This window comes from Thermobia domestica, unplaced genomic scaffold (genome assembly GCF_964235325.1).
Source record: "Thermobia domestica unplaced genomic scaffold, izTheDome1.hap1.1 HAP1_SCAFFOLD_165, whole genome shotgun sequence".
Lineage (NCBI taxonomy): Eukaryota > Metazoa > Arthropoda > Insecta > Zygentoma > Lepismatidae > Thermobia > Thermobia domestica.
Genome location: NW_027655905.1, coordinates 97,654 through 116,895, shown reverse-complemented (window position 1 = coordinate 116,895; position 19,242 = coordinate 97,654).

Here is a 19,242-nt window from a genome sequence, read left to right as displayed (position 1 = left end):
GACTCTAACATAATGACATTTATTATATAAGGGCATTCTATGTAGATTAACTGGCTGATCAACAATGATATATAAAGTCCTAATAAAAAAAATATCCTCGAAGACCACTTAAAAGCTCAAGTCTCAAAACCACATAGTTTTATTCCGTTATACTCAATAAAACATCTAGAGCAAACATAAAGTGATGACCTTGGAGGTCAACGGGTCTAACTTACTTTTGAAATAAAGTTTATTTACTCCCAGGAAATGGACTCTGCGCAGTGAAATATATAAACTGGGAAAGTGAACTACAACGTAATCCACTCATCTGTAGACGCTTGAGTGGACTGCGATGTGGTTCACATTCTAGTTTGCATATTGTGCTGGTGAGAGTCCTTCTCTGAACATAAATAAACCTTATTGGGGAGGTCATGTACAATGTTCCCTGGTATTCTGCGGCCCTCAATTAAACTACCCAAAATCAGTGAACTCAATGCATTTTCAGGCTATCAGCAACCACTAGTTTTTCATGATTTGTGATAAATGAGTAAATTTGGAAACAGTGGTAGATAAAATCACATGAAAAGGTGATGTAAAAATGTGGTAATCTACATTCTTTGTATCATCTGACATGATTTTTTTTTTTTTAAGTTTTACAAGTAGTTGTTGACAGCTCGAAACTGTAGTTCGGTAGTTCATTTTGGTTTTAGACAGGTTAATTACTATTGATGAAATGCCATACTATACATATACATAGCATTCAACTTTTATCGCTTTGATCTGTTTATATGACAAGAAACAAGGACATTCTTATCTTACATCATTAATCTTTTCCATTCTGAGCTATCATGACAGAGTTTGTTAATTATGGCATGATTATTCACTTTACTTTAGTATATCCCTTTCACACTGCATTAACAGAAACGATTCAAGGTTGGCCCTTAGTCTAGATTTAATAATCTTGAGTTTGAAAAACGCTCATTCAAAACTTTCTTATGTAAGAGGACTTGTAAGGAGGAATCTGTACACTTAGAGAGTTCTGTATAACATAAGCAATACATGCGATATTCATATGTAATTTTGAATGCATACGTGATGATTTCCTGCATCGCTGGTTCACTATCGTTCCAGTCTGTTTCATCTTCATACTCACTACTTAATTCTTCACTATCATACTCACTCTGAATATCTCCTTGTGATATCTTGGACCAAACCTCTGCAAATGATTTTAGTTCTTCGGTAAGTTTCTTTTTATCTATGCTGGGAATTAACTCATAGATTTTGTTTATGTATATGAGGGAATTTCGTCTTTCAAATCAGAAAAAAAAATGCATTGGATCAAACACGCCAAGTCTAGATAAAGGTTTTTGTCTTCCGAAGACCAGTTGATCATTCTTCCATTGACTTTGTCAAGGACAACATTGGAAACGAACAAGCTGAAACTTTCCTCTTCTGTATTCCCTATGGGTTTATTACTTGCCGATTCGCCACTCATTTCCTTTATCCTAGTTACTCTTATTTTTTGAGCTCTGTTTCAATCCAAAGATTTTCAAAGCAAGGACAATTTTCGACTCTAATCAATAATATTTCCTGACACTACCCTTACTAAACTTTTTTTCTCCGAGTCTCGCTTTATCAATTTTATTCCTTGCTTTATTTTGACTATCCTGTGGAGTGGAAATGAACCTCCAAGCTTGGATATAATGAAGAGTCTTGGTTTCAAGGTAATCTGAGAGCGGACTAGTAATTGGAAATATTAGTTAAAACATCATGGCCACTAAGATTGTTTCATAGAACAACAATTTTTGATTGAATTCATTGGATTTACGAGTGAGGAAGAGTGGAATCACAAGTTCAATGAAGACACTACCCAAGGTTTCTCGGCATTTGGCGCCACTGAAGTTATTCAAATTATTTCTGAAGAGGAATAAAGTTTGTGAAGTTCAACATTACATAGTCTTCACCATTCACACGTTTCTTCATCTATTTGAGCTCAAAAGATTCTGCCTAAATTATTTTCATAAAACACGAAGTCCCTTTTCTGCCCTGAACTTAAGGTTTCACGTTTAGCCTATTCCAAGGTTGCCTAGCAGCCTAATTAAAATGATTACATTCTTGTGTTTCTTATTGAATGGGATGATAGTAGACCTATTTTCTTGAATGGGCAGTGTCATGCATTAAGCCTATCAAAATTTATTGAAAGAAAAAACTTCCAAAACAATATATTCCCTATAGAGGATTATCATTTAAATTAAGCAGCCACAAGATTGTTTCCTTAACTCTTTTGTGCATTTTTTGGTATAGCGCCGCAGTGGATGACTACTTTTCTGGAGTTGTATATACAGTAGCGCTAGTCTTAACTTCCTTCACAGCTTCATTCATTGGCTCTCGAGACCAACTCAGATCTCGTGCTCTTTTGATATCCTTTACCCGTAGCGGTTATTGGAAATAAATAAATAAATAAATAAATAATAGACCTACTTACGAACTACTTGCATTGAGGAAATAATCTCTGTCATACAGCTAAAGATACCACCAATTTGTTAGTAATTTTTAAGTGATTGATTAATAATTCAACTCATAATAAATCCATAATTAAACCAGTTGAGAGTGCTCCAAGAGCATTGCCAGAACGAACTTTAAAAAATGGAGAGATGAAGCTGGAAGGATAACTGTCATTGTCCCTCGATATAGAAGTATTTATCTTTTTATCCTCACCTTCTTTTTCTCGCAAAAATTAACAAAATATCATCTATCTATGACTTACAGTTCTCGAGATATTGTTGCTTAAATATCTAGAAACTTCGAAAAGTTTGGCTAATATCTGGGGAACGGTGACCAGTTGGCCAATAGACAGTTAATCAGTGGTCACCGGTTGTTATTTGGTGCCAAAATGTTCACCATTCTCTTAGATATTGATCAACTCCACTATGGTCTCTGTGTGACTTACGATTCGCAAGATTTGGCTCCTTAAATCTCCTGAAATCGGAACTATTTTTTGGCCAATCTTAGAAAGATGATATCACGGGAACGGTAAGTCATAGAGAGATTATATTGGTGTCAATCAATCCCTAATAGAATGCTAAACATTCTCGTACCGATATTAACTGGTGGCCACTATCCAACTAGACATGGGCCAAACCAATGGCCAGTTAGGCAATGACCACCAGTTAATATTTGAAACCAAAATATTTACCATCCTCTTAGATATTGATCAACATCAACATTATCTCTCTACAACTTATGGTTCCCGCGCTACGGCTCCTTAAGTCTCTAGAAATTGGCCATTTCTTGGCAAATATCACAGAAACGGTAAGTCATAGAGAGATGATATTGGTGTTAGTCAATACTTGAGAGGATGGTAAACATTTCAGTACCGATATTAATTGGAGCCCACTGGCCAACTGGCCACTGGGCAAATCAGTTGCCAGTTGGACAGTGGCCACCAATTACTGTTTGATATCAAACCATTGACCATTCTTTCAAATATTGATCAAAACCAATATCATCCCTCTATGACTTACGGTTTCCGAGATATGGCTCCTTAAATCTCTGTAAGTCGGCCATTTTTTGGCCAACATCTCGCCAATGGTAAGAGTGACGCGAAAAATTTAATCACTTTCTCTGATAGTTTTTGATGCTCTACCGAATGCAGCGTTCAAAATTGAAAAAATCGTAAATAACAGACAGACAGACAGACGGACAGACACACAGATATAGATTTGATTTTGATTTTAGTTTAGCGTCCCTGAGAATTCAGTAACGAACTTTTTAAGTTCGACTGTTCTATTTGAGTTGCATTGTATCCTCGTCGCCATAAGTGCCTTTACATCGCAGTGACGGGTATGTGACCGCGCAGTACACCAAGGAAGGGATGGTTGTATAAGAATTTCTGATTAATTTTGAAGAGTTTTTATTTTGACTAGGGAATTAACGTAGGTGAAGGGAGTAAAGATACAGATTTGAAGCATCAGTTCACTGTTATTGAAGCAACAGTGCACGAAAAGATTCGTATTCTCAGTTTTTCTGTTTATTGTTTTATATGTTAAGTTAAACACCACAATATGTATCACTGATATCGCAGATCGTATTAATTTTTAAAATCGTGTTTGTAACCTATTGTCAAAACATTCATCTCCAGACATGATGTAGAGAGAAGAGAAAGAGATACGTCATCTGTAATATATGTATATGTGATTCACTAAGTAACTGTAGAAATTAGTTAAAGGACACATAAGAGAGCGAAAAGGAGGTCTAGAAGTCTGAACTTTTTAGAGACGTCCTAGATAGGTGAAAATATAGTTAAAAATTGCAAAGGGTATCATGTAATTTACCTTTCTTTTCTTATATTCTAGTATACTTTTTCTTTCACATCCAAACATCTCTATTCAGAATTATGAGATAAAGGTGAAGAGAGAAACATTTCCATTTCAAGAATTATATCAGGAAAAAAATCGCTTGATTTAGACTAGACTCGAACTCGCAACCCTTGAATCCATGGCTCAGCGCTCTACCGATTGAGCTAACAACTTCTGTTGGAAAAGCCTGATTTCTACAACTACCGGTTGTAGAATGGTGTGTATTAACCAAGTTTGCCGAGATAATTGCTTCATATAGCTATTGCAATAATAATAATAATAATAATAATAATAATAATAATAATAATAATAATAATAATAATAAAGCAGAAGAAGAAGAAGAAGAACAGAATTTAAAAAGTCGCATATGTTAAAAGTTTGACGTGCAGAGTAAGTCCTAATGTGAGATTTTATTATTTATATATAATAAATGTAAGCGTGGTTTGTTCGTGCGTGCTACTCAAACTGCGCAACTCACTACCTAGTCCCATAAGAAGAGGTACAGTAGCCTTGCGTCCTCCAACCGTGAAGAATGTTTCGGTTTGAACCTATGCGTGTCCTAAGAGGAAGGAAGAGATTGAAAGAAAGAAAAGTGGTTTAGAAATTATACAAACGTAGAATATCTCAAAAGGTGAGGTGATAAAGAGTTCAGCGTGTCTTTCAGCTACTACTCTATACAAGACGTGCATCTACGACTTAACGTGGAACCAGAACCACACGACTGCTGACGGGAATCGAAACCCGTATCACCTCTAGTTCTATCACGGGAGACACAGGAACATGTAAAAATAATCGAAAATGAACGATATTAATGTTAAATCCAAAGCTGTCGACGTCCTAAAAATTCCTAAGTGAATGATATGAGTGTCTATTCAATAGTTTTCGGGGTCGCTGAAGTGAATAATGACACTTCCGATACCATAAAAGCCCAAGGCTTTATTCTTCGTTAGCGGCAAGTTTATTCAGTTGCTCCTGCTGGAAATGGATTCGTACTATTTCATTCCGATTCAAATACGTATTCTACTGGGAAAACTAATCTCAAATATATCTTTGAAATATAAACCTATTCTTTCCGTGCAACACCGGGTATTTCAATTAATAAATAAATAATTTAAGAATCAATGAGTATATTTAATGTAAATAGACATATGCATTTTTGAATGTTGTATATGAATTGCTAATTCGTACTTTATCTAGTAGAAAATGGTGCATCCAGGATATATTCTGGAGTAATAGGGAGAACTATTGGAGGTATATTTTATTTATCTACTGTCGAATTTAGTGTGGAATAATTTCACACAATTTATTTCGGAACTATCGAGACGAGACTGAGACCGCTATTTGTCCATTGAAAGAAGACTAATACTGTAAGTAGTCTCGTATTGTCTCGTTTTGATACCAGTCCTACTTCGGGGCTTGTTCTCTAGTAACTGGTTGCGTAGTGCACCTACATAAGACGTCGTATATTTAAATGTTTGAGAACTTACCCCACCTCCAGTTGACGGATCGTTCTATCTAAAACTACCAGACCGTTTATGTAATTTTGCGTTTAAGTACAGGTCCTATCCTTATGTCAATTATTTTCTTGCAACAGAGAATGAAAAATGTAACTGTTATAATGTTGATCGCGCATAATCTTGTATAGATAAAAGGCACTTTATAGAGTGTCGGACTCCGTGGCGTAAATACAGTAGTTACTGGCTTGGTAATTTCATCACTGAACGCGTTTCTGTCCTACTCGTGCAATGACGTCACCTTTGACACACGCCCGGGACAGAACCACAGGAGAAGTAACGCTGTTGTCTGCTTACTCGCTTGCTGCTGTGTATTCTCTTTGGAACCTGATGTGAAATTACTGTTTTCTCCTTACTTTCAGCTGGCTTTGCTATTTCTAATTTAGATGTCTATTATATTAGTGGAATTTTATTCCGTCATGGAAATATATTTTATTTCTTTTTAAATGTAAATAAAAAGAAAAGTCTATTTGGACAAGTTTCCCCACAACTCTAGAGGTATTGTCTGTGCTGCGCTTTTCTTTCCTTTTCCTTAAGCGCCGCGGGGGCTCAGTGGTAGAGCGTTCACCTCTGCTGCTTGGGGTCCCGGGTTCGATCCCAGCCCCCATCAAGTGAACTTTGTGGTCCACAAACACCGTGTGCGTGGGTTTTCTCGGGGTTCTCCCGTTTCCTCCCACTTTCTTCATTCCACCATTTCATTCATTACTCATCATCACCGTCTCCTTTAGCCTAACTGGCATAAACGCGGGACGTAAAACTCAAAGGTTTCCTTTCATTTCATTCTCAAGTTGACGAACCTTGACTTATCTGCGTACAGTGGTTGGTTAGTGTGTCCTCGATGGCTATTTTTACTTTTTCCATGATCATCCCATACCATACAGTATTTTTTTATGTTTTGAAAAAGCTTGATTCTATCAATTCGTTAAACAACAATGTTTCTTTTTTTTCTAATCATGTTTCTTAGTATTATCCTCTTCACTCTAACTAATTTAAATATTTTCAATAATTCAGAATTTAGACTAAAAAATGTTACAATGATCAAGAATTGTATAAGAAGAGGAGCCTTCATTTCTAATCATTGTCATAACCGGAAGGGAAAACTTAAAAAAAATTGAAATAACTTAGTAGGCGTAGAAAATCGACGGAAATAATGAACATCAACTATTAGTTTATTCTTAGAAGTATAGTATATAGTTCTCAACCCAAGTAGAAGAACCCAAGTAGAGTTCTCACTCTTTGCTTCATGAAAATAATAAACATTTTCCAAAAATAATTACAGAAAAGTAATTTCATGACATTTACTGAGCGAACGTAGGTTACTGGTTAGCGTTGACGCTTTGTAATTGGGAGTCTCCAGGTTCAAATTTCGATACGAGGCATCCTGACTAGTGATTTTGCAGTACCACTGCGCGAAAAACGGGATACTTTTAATACATAAGCTTTGGCAAATTTTCTTGAAAACTTTGTTCTTATGTTGTTAATGTTTCGCTGTGAAATGGCATTTTGCTGCATGGAAAATATTTTTAGTAAACAAAATATAGTAGATGAATGGTTAATATAAGGGACTTCTATTTGTATGACTTAGGTTCATATCCCGACTGTTCTTATTGATTTTTTCTTTTAGCTACGCTCATATGTTGCGCTCCAGAAGTTCAATTTTGAATTAAATGTAGTCGCAGCTAGTTTAAACTGAAATTATTTTCAAAACTTTTTGCTATTATGTTTTTGTTTAACTTGCGATGTTTCAAGTTTGATATTAGATCTTAGACCTTAATGTAACCCATTTTCCTACGTCATATCATGATGAATATTTTCACAATAACGATAGTCGGGCGGTAATATATTATTCCATTGTTACTGCAGGGCCGGATCTTGAATCCTGCGAACTACGCGTTCGCAGGAGGCGCCAGGGGAACAGGGCGCCAAATTAGAAAAATGAATTTTGTTTTAAATGTAAATATTTATTTTAAAAATGTTAAGATGAAAAATTTTCCTCATATAGCTTCAAATAAATATTGTACAGACTGAGATACAGATAAAATACATCAAAAGGACAATAAAGTCGAATCTTCGTTTGGTTGGCTGTAAAACACCCCTTTACAAATGATGCCAATGCAACACTCACAAGAGATGCTAGTTTGAGGAAAATTTCCATGGCAAAGGATAGATCTTTTAAAGAGGGAAAGGGATATTTTACGAATATGAGATAAAATGAATGTAAATTTAGCTTTCCAATAGATGTTGTATTAAGCACTATGACCGTAGAGCTAAAGACAGTGGTATTCTTTCCACAATCCCACCATATGCACAAAATACAAATATAACAGACTCCTCATTCCTTTCTCAACAGTTAAGGGTTGAGAAAGATCACCGTAAATGAAATTCACATTATCAAAGTTGAAGCAAGCATGGGCACCCAAAAGGGCACGAAAGGGCCAGGCCCCACCTGGCTTACGACAAGTATAATGTATATGTATAATTTCTTAAGATTTTCTTAATACAAATAAAAATACCAAAAGTAATATAGCAACGAGGAAGATGACCACCCTAAAAACATTTTTCGGGCCCCCATGCAAGCAAGTAGGCTTTCTTGTCCATTCGTCCAGGGAGTAGAGCGAATACTAAGAAAAGACGGACGGTACAAATGGATTTTTTAAAAATCATTTCTGAGGGAAATTTTAATTTAAGTTCCTAATGACTCATAATCGCTGTCCAGTGCTTAATGCTCACTTTGTTAATATCTATTAGTCCATTTGTCATTCGTCAACATTTTCATTTCTATCCTAACTCGTTTCGTTTTTGTTTATATTTTAATTTATAATGATGTGGGCTTTCACTTTTTAATAGTACTTTGTTTTTCATGTAATAATAATGACCAACGATATAAAACCAAGTGAGCATTTTATCGGAAAACAAATCTACAAAACGTGAAAGAAGATAAGAGGCAACCGAAGGCTCTAAAAAGGTTCTTTCGAGTGCTGGACAAAATCATACAAATGTTGAGGTGGGGAGTTGTCAATATCAGTCACGGTTAACGAAGCATTTGCCGGTCGACATTCTTTTGAAGCTGTAAATTTATTTTACCTGATTGCAGTAATTTAATTGTTGAATTAAAATGGAACGATGCGGTCATTTCGGTTACGGGTCTGAATTAAGTTTCATGTATTTCAAAATTTGTTTCAATACAATTAGTTTTCACGCGGCATATAAGTATATAACTTGAAAGGATATAGTCGAAAGCGACGAAAGCTCATTTGGATGACAAATATTTTTTTCTGTACTCTCAGTTTCAATCACAGCAGCGTATACAGATGCTCGTTTTATTATGACAGATAAAATAATTATTAATCCATTCTCTGCTAATAAATTTAGATGGAGCGATATTTTAAATTACTAATAATTCTAATGCAAAGTAGAGTTTTGATTATCAGTTACTTGTGTTCAGGGATGTACCAAATTTCACAAAATTAAATCCCCACGTTAAGCGGGTTTGCATATCCAGGCTCCTAACTATGAAAACATTTACGCTCAGTTCAACCTCAATCATTTCACGAATTCAACCTGTTTTACTATGTTATTAGGACATAATATCGATTGTGATTTATTCTAAAAACACTTTTATACATTGCAAGAGCTGTAACGTCCAAATATTTACTGAGAACTCATAGTCGTATCGGAATAAACAAAAGCGAGTGTGGAACAGTAAACTGATATAACAAAAGGCAAAAGCGGTGGGAGAGCCTTTGTGATTTTAACTGTCCTCGATATTTCTGTGTTCGTGTCCCTGTCGCTCTAGGTAATTGGAGAAAGCAAGTTAAAAATGAGTAAGCAAGTAAAATTAGATATAAGTAGTTTAAGTAAGTTACTGGAACACGTTCGGTGAGTCAGTTGACTTTAAAAAAAACGGTCGAGTGGTTTGGGTCGATACACTATCAATCACATGTTTGTGAGCTCAAACCCGGTAACAAGTTGTTTCTTTTTTAAGTGTCTTCCTATTTTCATCCGGAGGCTGAAAATAGTTCTTTGAGTAACTCATTGAAAACTTCTTTTGTTTCAAATTCGATTAGAACGGAACATTATATGAATTGCGAATATTAAATCCATAGCTAAAAAAAATGAAATATACTCACTACTCTATTATCCTCTGATTTGTAACGAAAAACTATTTATAAACAGTGGTGACTTCAGAAAATTATCCTCGGGGGAATTTCAATATGCGGGTGGAGGGCAAACATTGGTAGTCCACATTGAGCACGATCGAATATATGGTCCTGAAGGCGGAAATTTCTTAGCTCGAGAGGGGTCTCAAATTCTCCCTCAGATCACGTCCTGAAAGCATCGTTGCTTAAAAGCTTTTCGTAACAAATATAATATTACACTTGTTTTTCGTTCTACATTTAGAATTGATAAAATCATAACTTATAGAGGATTATAATAAAAGCATAAAAATTACAATACCAATCATGTATAAATTATCATGTTAGTTACCAACTTCGGGTCAGATTAAAACTCAAATACTTGTTTTCGGATTGCACTTAGAAGTAAGTCCTCTCTGTATAATCCTGATTGGAAAGCCATGTAAAACTCTAATTAATTAATCAATATTTATACAAATATTTTTTTATTTTACTATTTTTACTATTCAATATTAAATACACTTCATTTCCAAAATCAAAATTTCGAAAATGTATATTGCACGAGTGCAGACTCGCAAATAAGTGATTATTTATCATATATATTGGTCTCTATTCGAAATTCTATTTAATCGAATCCGACAAGAACACAGACAGAAATATCGAGAACATGTGAGAAAAGATAGAGAAAAAGGCGTTGTACCCGGCGGGGACTCGAAGTAAGTTCAAATGGTGCTTTACAAGCCGAACGCCTTAGACCACTCGGCTATGGTAACAACTAGTGATTGTAGCAAAGGCTTCGAGTAGTACTTCTTATTACAGAATAACATTTTCTATTGCCTAAAATTTAAACCTAATTTACTTTGATATAATATATCTATTAATTTGTTTCATGAACGTTTTCGTTACTTTGATGAATGGTGTATGTTGTTGATATAGATTCTATTACACGTTCTTTCGTAAATATTATAGAAAGTATCAGGGTTATTTATGATCTTTCATGGAAATTGACTGGCGCATGCGCAGTACACAGACAGTTCAGTTGGAAGGCGAGGAAGAAAACGCTAACACACTGTTAGAATGTTTCCCTCGCAAGCAGTAGTTCCCAACCGAGGGACGGCGGGACGCACTTCGTCCTCCTGGGGTGGCGTGAAGGGTTTACGAAGTCCCATCGTTGTCTTATATTTCTTGAATCATTATACACAATATCCAGTCACATCTTCTACACATTTGGAAGTGATAAATCGTAGTATAAATAAACCGTCCTCCACACACAGTGATTGTTTCTTTTCCAAGATTATAAACTGAAACACTTTTTATTTCAATAGAATATAAAAGTTTCAATGGGAGGGTATACAACCCCCTCAACCCCCTGGGTCTTCGATATGTCACCGCCTAAACTGTAACTTTCAAGTTAGAATCGAAAAATGGAGACATGTGACGTACTAAATATATTTTTAGTTCATTATACATTTTCATAAATAAAATATCCACAATTACAATGACAGTAAATGCTAAGTAATTATTGTAAATCTTTGTACTTTTATTTTCCCTCTTTCTTCTCAATTGAGCTTGAAAAATGTAAAAATGGGAGGTTAAGAACTTCAAATGTTACGTATATTTAGCATATTACGGAATTATGCTTAATAGAATCCGGCAGGATCACAAACAGAAACGTCAAGAAGAGGTAAAAACAAATTGTACTGTGGTGGAATTCGAACTACTCTTGAATGGTGCCTCAGAATCTCTAGCCGAACGCCTTAGTCCACTAGGCTAATGTGACAAGTTGAAAATATAGTAAGCGTGTTTCATGTTCAATCTTTTGTTACAGTATGAAATATATTTTGTATTCTCTGAAGTTTAAGCCTATTTTGGCCTGGTGTAATAGTCTGCTGAAATTGTTCTTTGTTTACTGTATTCTTTACTTTGACGAATGATGTTGTTAATATAGGTTCTATTACGTATTCGTTCATAAGTATTACAGCAATTGTCAGGATTATTTATGATTTTTCATGAAAATTGACTGGTGCATGCGCAGTAGAAACAGAAATATGCACTTTACCAACATTTGTCATACACGCCAGAACGCAAATTTCTAACAGGTTCTCACAATGCCTCGTTCTAAAGGTAGTGGAGAACTGTCTGTTGCTCTGAGAGGAGAAATCATAGGCCGAGCAAAAATGGGACAAATTGTGCCTCAGATTGCTAGAGATCTGGGATGTGACAAGAAAACGGTCAAGAAATGGGTTCAGCAACATGAAGAAGGTGGTGAATGGTTCAGGTCTCGGTCAAGAAGTGGAAGACCAAAAGTGACAACTGCAGCTCAAGATCAAGCTTTAGTTACAGAAGTAATCAACAGACCTCTACGCCACACGTCAATCCTCTTGGACAAAGCCAGAGAATATAATTGTTCTCACGAAACAATAAGAAGGAGATTATTGGGGGATGGTCTACACTGTTCAAGACCCGCTAGGAAGACTCTCCTGACTGAAACTCACAAGGCCAGACGAATGGAATGGGCACAGAATAACATAACCCAACCTCAGTCATATTGGGACTTAGTCATCTGGACCGACGAGAAGGTTTTTAAGTCTAATCAACAAGGCAGAGTTATATTGTATAGACCGCGCGGAACCAGGTATGCTGAACAAAATATTATCAGAACTTTTTGTTCAGGACGAATATCAGCACACTTTTGGGGATACATGACGGCTGCTGGTCCTGGAGATTTGGTTGCGGTGCCTGAGAGAATGAACAGCAGTGTTTACATTAATATCCTCGAAAATACGTTGTTACCGTCCTTAGAAAGAAACTTCCCCGAACAGGAAGAATATATATTTATGCATGACAACAGTGCTGTTCACACTTCCCGACAAACACGAGAGTGGCTAAGTGAACATCCAGAGTTAATTTGTATTGAGTGGCCCCCTCTATCCCCAAATTTGAACCCAATTGAACATCTGTAGGCCTACCTGGTGCAAGAATAGGAAGAGAGACGTGAAGACAGAGACCAAACATTTCTTCAAAATCATGTTATGGAACTGTGGCAACATTTCCGTGACACACCGTCGTATTGCTCGAGACTTGTATCTAGTATCCCCTCCAGACTTCAAGAACTTACTGACTCTGGAGGTGACTACACGAAGTACTAGTGTGTTATTTTTTGTGTAAAAATTTATTTAAGTTTCATTTATTTATTATATTTTTTCAAGAGCAATACTTTCAAAACAAATATTTGAGTTTTAATCTGACCCGAAGTTGGTAACTAACAGGATAATTTATATATGATTGGTATTGTAATTTTTATGCTTTTATTATAATCCTCTATAAGTTATGATTTTACCAATTCTAAATGTAGAACGAGAAACAAGTGTAATATTATATTTGTTACGAAAAGCTTTTAAGCAAAGATGGTTTCAGGACGTGATCTGAGGGAGAATTTGAGACCCCTCTCGAGCTAAGAAATTTCCGCCTTCAGGACCATATATTCGATCGTGCTCAATGTGGACTACCAATGTTTGCCCTCCACCCGCATATTGAAATTCCCCCGAGGATAATTTTCTGAAGTCACCACTGTTTATAAATAGTTTTTCGTTACAAATCAGAGGATAATAGAGTAGTGAGTATATTTCATTTTTTTTTAGCTATGGATTTAATATTCGCAATTCATATAATGTTCCGTTCTAATCGAATTTGAAACAAAAGAAGTTTTCAATGAGTTACTCAAAGAACTATTTTCAGCCTCCGGATGAAAATAGGAAGACACTTAAAAAAGAAACAACTTGCTACCGGGTTTGAGCTCACAAACATGTGATTGATAGTGTATCGACCCAAACCACTCGACCGTTTTGTATGCCTATTCTTTTGCCTTTTGTTATAGCAGTTTACTGTTCCATACTCGCTTTTGTTTATTCCGATACGACTATGAGTTCTCAGTAAATATTTGGACGTTACAACTCTTGCAATGTATAAAAGTGTTTTTAGAATAAATCACAATCGATATTATGTCCTAATAACATACGTAAAACCGGTTGAATTCGTGAAATGATTGAGGTTGGACTGAGCGTAAATGTTTTCATAGTTAGGAGCCTGGATATGCAAACCCGCTTAACGTGGGGATTTAATTTTGTGAAATTTGGTACCGACATAGGTGCTACGGATGCGCACGAGACGAGTCGATACAGGATTTTCCAAACAAACTTCGAGTCGAGACATGGCTCTTTCAATAGAGAAATATACATTTTTCGAGTCGAGCCATCACTTTTACAGCACATTTTCGAGACGAGACAGCCACAAATCTTGTATCGTGGGCATCCCTAATAGGTGCAGTTTTCCATTCAGAAAAATCTTCCAGGGGGGCACACTTAGTATTCAGAGGGCCACTGCTGGTACTCTTTTATTTATTATTATATTATAGACGTATTATTTTGATCTCCTCCCGGGGGGGAGTGGCCCCCTAAAATATGTGTGGACGAAACACTGAACAGGTAGTCTGAGAGTCTGGACCCCCCAATTAGCACAATTTCAGGGGGCAAATACACAAAATTATTTGCATTTTGTAGGCTATTTCGAAAAAATCTTCGGACCCCAAAGAAAAATCTTGGGTGCATCATTGCTTGTGTTTACATTTTGTTACTGCTTGATTTCGAACGTCTATGTTGGAAAGAAACATGAAAGAATTGAATTGTTCTCTAGGCATAAGGGGCCCTGAAAAGAATATTTGAATTGAAAAGCTGATTTTAAAGTTCTGCCACTGATCGGGGACAAATTACATATAAATTAAGACACACACTTTTGTCATTTTTTGTGTATTGAACTAGTTTAACTAAAATTAATAAAGAATTATTTGAAATCAAGTAGATCTCAAGAACGATTAAATGGACTAGCTTTGATGGCCATTGAAAATGACATTCTGAATGAAATTGATATGGATGCAATAATAAGAGATTTTGCCAAATTTAAAGGCAGAAAAGTGTCTTTATAACATGAACTTTACAGTAACGAAGAAAACGAGAAATTAAGCTAATTACCATATTTGTATCACTAGAAAACAATATTTAAATATGCTTTTAATGAAGTGTAAGAGCATATCTCTTTGTCAAAATCAAACCTGTCATAATGTTAGACTTGAAGCTCATTAGTTTTATTCTATTTCGACTTTTATGTTTCAACTGTATTTGTCAAAATACATCTTAGGTATACATTTTAGTTGTTTCCTGTGCTTATTTAATAAAAAAATATATAAATTATTAAAACTGGAACTTTGGTCATGATTCATCCACAGTTAATTAGGTTTAATTTTGCCATTTTCCTTTAATACTCACAGGAAGGCTGAATTATTATATATTGAAGAAATTTGTAATTGTAACAATTATCTGAAGAAATTTTGTTACAGTTACGAAATGTCTACAACCGACCCTGTTACTGTTATATATATATATATATATATATATATATATATATATATATATATATATAGAGAGAGAGAGAGAGAGAGAGTTTTGACTCAGAAAAAGTACAGTTGAACGTTAGATGCTACATGGGCTCCTGGACGGATTTCAAATGAATTTAGTATACGTATACATTGCCATCTGAACAATTTACCCCTAAAAATGCTTTCGATCACTGAAATAAATTTCTATCTACGCCCCTGTAAAGCAGTAAGAATTTTAGGGACTGATCAGGGGGTAATGCCTCCTTGGAGCAACGACAGTTCCCCAGAAATCATATCTCTGGTAGGTCCGGATGTGACACCAGTATTTGTGTGTTACCACTCTTCACTCTCAGTGTACTGAAACTTAAGTCAAAGAAACTGTTCTGAAATCTTCACCGGTTCTCTCCTCTGAAACCGCATGCAAATGTGGCCGACCTTGGTCATATACCACATCTAGATTATTACTATTTATGTCAGAAATACCGAAAAATATATATTCGACACAAATATAGGATGTTTTCGATTTTATTTTATTTATTTATTTTTTGCCTGTCACCCTCCCACTCTGACCTCCATGCCAACCAAGGCTTAACTTGTACACCTTGTCTCAAAAAGGTTCAGCGCATTCTTTATTGCTGTTTCGAGGCAAAAATTTTCTAAGTCCAACTTCGGGTATCTTAGGGAAAAAGTAAACCAGGTTCGAACCTCGAAGCCAACCTTTGCAATCGGGAAAAATCTTGCAGATGTGTTTTTCTTCTTTTAAATATAATAAGACTTGTTACCAATTATATATAAAAAAGCAACATTGATTGAAATACTTAATGATACAATATTTCGAAACTGTATTAATGCCAGCACATGCTTGTTTGTCATTTTGCTCTCCATACTTAATGGAATATTTGGATACGTAAACGAATCTTTCCATTTGTAAAAGAATGGTGAAAGTTAAGACATAAAACATTATTCTCTCCTGAGTACTAAAATAAGAGTCAAAGTAGAACAAAAACAGCGTTTGCAGTGGATATGAATGTAATTATTACCTTAAATACCGTTATATATCGCTAGAAGTATTGTTCGTGGAGCGCTTGTGTTAGCTCAGTGGTACGCCGTTGGATTTCAAATCGTAAGGTCGAGGGTTCGCTTCCCATCTGAGTCAATGTTTTTTTTATGAAATTCTATTTTCCGCAATGCATGAAAAATTATATAAAATAATTACATTAAAATACGTCAGTTGTATATATATAACATACAATCATTGCAGAACAAAGTGATTATTATGTTTAAAATATAACAGGTGATCACAGTACGTTGGTATTCTATGATATATGTGAATGTTAAATACAAATTAAGAAAATAATATCATTGCAATGAATAAATTATGTAGTGTATTTATTTGGAGCTATTTGTCATCGGGAGTTACTTCTGAATTTTCTCATTACAGCAAGTGATTTACGCTTTCTGAAGTGTAAAGAGACCATTCAGGTATAAACATAAATTATTATACAAACTCCAATCTTCGTTACAGACACAAAACTCCCGATCCCCAAAACTATGTAAACAGGAAATTTACGAACACGAAGTCATGTCTAAGAGACTTATTTATACTCGAGAAAGAAGGCAGAATAGGATTTCTTTCCAAAGGATTTCAGTTCAATAATCTGCAAGGCTTTTGTATATGGATGTGGTCCCTTTCTCTCCGCCAATATATATAAAGTAAAAGCGATCGATATTAGTGTCGAATCCATAGTTCTCGTTGTTGCAGAAATTAATAATTACAACTCCGAAAGCGTTAAAATCCAAATTTAACTCTCATCGTAAAGCTCCTTTGTGGTTAAGCGTATAGCGTACACGCTTTCGGTGTGGGAGACCCAGATTCGGCCCCCAGCGAGAGCTCATGTAGTTCGCGTTAATTAGTAGGTCTACGTCTCATATAGCCTCACTGCTGACGGGACGTTAAACTCAAAATCAATTCAATTGGTTCAAAACCCATTATTATGGCGGGCGATAAAGGATGAAAAATAAAATGTCTCAAGTGATTGAGATTAGTGTAAAATCCATAGTTTGAGTTCGTGACACTGTTACAAACACAATATCATTTAATGCCACGTTTTGGTATGAGCGACTATGCCTCCTGGATTTTGAATTTACAGGAGCAATATCAAAAGCATTGCTCACACAGCTCTAAATGTTTTGATGTATGTATACGTGTATATTCCAGCGAAACTCCGGAATGTCTGGAGCAACTTTTACCTAACATGGGAGACATATTACTTTCAATCTAAGGAAAAAAATATTGTGGAATTCAGATACCTCAAGGGATTGAAGTTGGGAAGAGTGGCATGTAAAAATAGTGTAAAATGACTGATTGTAGAGTGTTATCCATTGTTTTCTCGGTCGTTGAGATGAGTAGTGAGGCACTCAATGGCATTATATCCAAATTCATCCCCATCTTTACAGGATGAGGGGCTTGGAGATATGATTAATAAAATGAAAACACATGAAAATTTTCATTCACAACATGAAAATTTTAGATGTCATGTTAGCAGTTATTACAGCAACATACTTCACACTACAACCTTTCCCTCACTCCTGTTGTTCGGCCATGTTGTTTTCAGGCGTTTACGTTTTTCTGAATATCTCAGCATTATTTGTTCTATCAAAATGAAAATTGCGGAATAAATCTCTATTTCAAATTTCCTTTAGAAATAAGAAGCTACTGAGTCATAATGTTATATGAATCACTTTTACTCTTCTAATAGAAACAAACCCTTGACCCCCAAGCGTTACCGGACCAAATGTTCTTTGGACGAAATGTGCTTTGAACTAAACATCCCTGGACGAAATGTCCTTTGGACCAATTCTCCTTTGGACGAAATGTCCTTTGGACCAATTGTATTTTGGACGAAATGTCATTTGGATTAAATGTCTCTGGACGAAATGTTCTTTGGACGAAATATCTTTGGACTAAAAGGGTGGCCACCGGCCATTCCTGCTCCGACAAAAATGCAGGGAAAATGATCTAGATCTAAAGCGAATGAGTGAGTATTTCGAATCAATTATTCTAATTTACTCTCTGGAAAGCAGTCTACGTTTCTGTCAACAGATATGTACCATTTTATATGAAAACGTTACGGTATTCTCAAATATTCCCATAGACGTACCCAGAGCCCCAATCCCAACCTGGATAAACCCTGACAAATTTTGGAGAATAAAAAAGAATAACGTCTCTGGTTCGTAAAATTGCCAACAGAGGCCTCCCACATTCCTATTTAAAGTTCTACCTTTTTTCTGTGTATATATAGTTAATGTAAAAACAAAAGAAACAAAAAAAAATACTATAAAAGACTGCGTGGACAGAATCTTCAAAATTTGTAGTTTAAGGAAAGTCTGTAGATGGCAGCACATTATACTAATAATTATTTTGCAAAATTCTTAATAAAAGTACACATACTTTGTACAATATTTACAAGTAGTGCAATACGTGTAAAAGATGCAATTAAGCAATTTCCTCAAAATACACAGACTTTAAAATATTTGAATTTATTAAACGTTAAATTACAAATAACACCTGAAAACTTATTGTATTCCTTGAATTGGGGTTAGAGATAGAGTAAATGTCTTTCCATCAACTCCTTTCGTTCTTTACCATCGCATTGCAAAATATTCATCCTTTTCTACGTCAACATATTCTCCAGGTGGTCAATCACGCAGCCCGCATCATCTTTAAATATTCTTTCCAAGCTACTTACTCTGGACCTCATGTCTATTTTCATGCCACCCCTCTTGACGAATTACATGTCTCCTCCGACACTTCCAACACTACT